At 44.8% G+C, this 649-nt stretch overlaps 1 long non-coding RNA gene across 1 annotated transcript; it reads left to right on the top strand.

Annotated features, from left to right (window-relative positions):
* Positions 1–6: 6 nt before the first annotated feature.
* LOC106512068 (uncharacterized) lies at positions 7–643 on the top strand. The gene is made up of 3 exons (XR_001309616.1): positions 7–98; positions 174–302; positions 505–643. It is a non-coding gene; the product is annotated as an uncharacterized LOC106512068 (long non-coding RNA).
* Positions 644–649: the final 6 nt, after the last annotated feature.

The following is a 649-nucleotide window of genomic DNA, read 5'->3' as shown; positions in this document are numbered from 1 at the left end:
GGTCTCGACTGCGGTTCATTGAAAAAGTGGTCCCACCTGGTCCTACTTGGTACCCTGTCATTCCAGGCCGAACAGTAGATTCCATCCGGGGCCTGTTGGTAAGTGTTATAGTTTCTGGTATCTCTTGGTAGACTGTATGTGTAATGTCACCCATTATTGTGGACTGTTGACAGGTCTGGGCTGGCTGGATTTTGGTTGCAATTTCCTCTAGCAAAGACTTCATTGCAGTCTGATGGTCCAAGAGCTCCCCCTGTAGGCGGGAAACCTCTCCCTGTAGAGCAGAAATGCTGGCAGTAACCGGAGTGAGTAAAGTGTTGAATTCTTTGAGCAGTTCAGCGTGATGATGTTTCAGCCTCCATCCAAGAGATGTCTTTGTTTGCGACAACAAATATTCAAACTGGGCGTCCATGTGTTCATATTGTTCCTTTGTATTTGTTTGTAATAATTCTTCCATGCGTTTTAATGTGATATCTCTCATGTCGCTCATCTCCCATTTAATGACAGACTTGATATCCTCCATGGTGTCTCTTGGTTCTACAACGGGAACTTGTGATGGAGCTTACGTTTCCATTGCAGTTTGAGGAAGAACATGTGGGTCTAAAGGAGAACCCATCATCAAATCCAATCCAGTTAATTCCATATCCAGGAG

This window comes from Austrofundulus limnaeus, unplaced genomic scaffold (assembly GCF_001266775.1).
Source record: "Austrofundulus limnaeus strain Quisiro unplaced genomic scaffold, Austrofundulus_limnaeus-1.0 Scaffold4092, whole genome shotgun sequence".
NCBI lineage: Eukaryota > Metazoa > Chordata > Actinopteri > Cyprinodontiformes > Rivulidae > Austrofundulus > Austrofundulus limnaeus.
The sequence above is the reverse complement of the archived record's forward strand: the minus strand, read 5'-3'. Positions and strand labels throughout refer to the sequence as shown.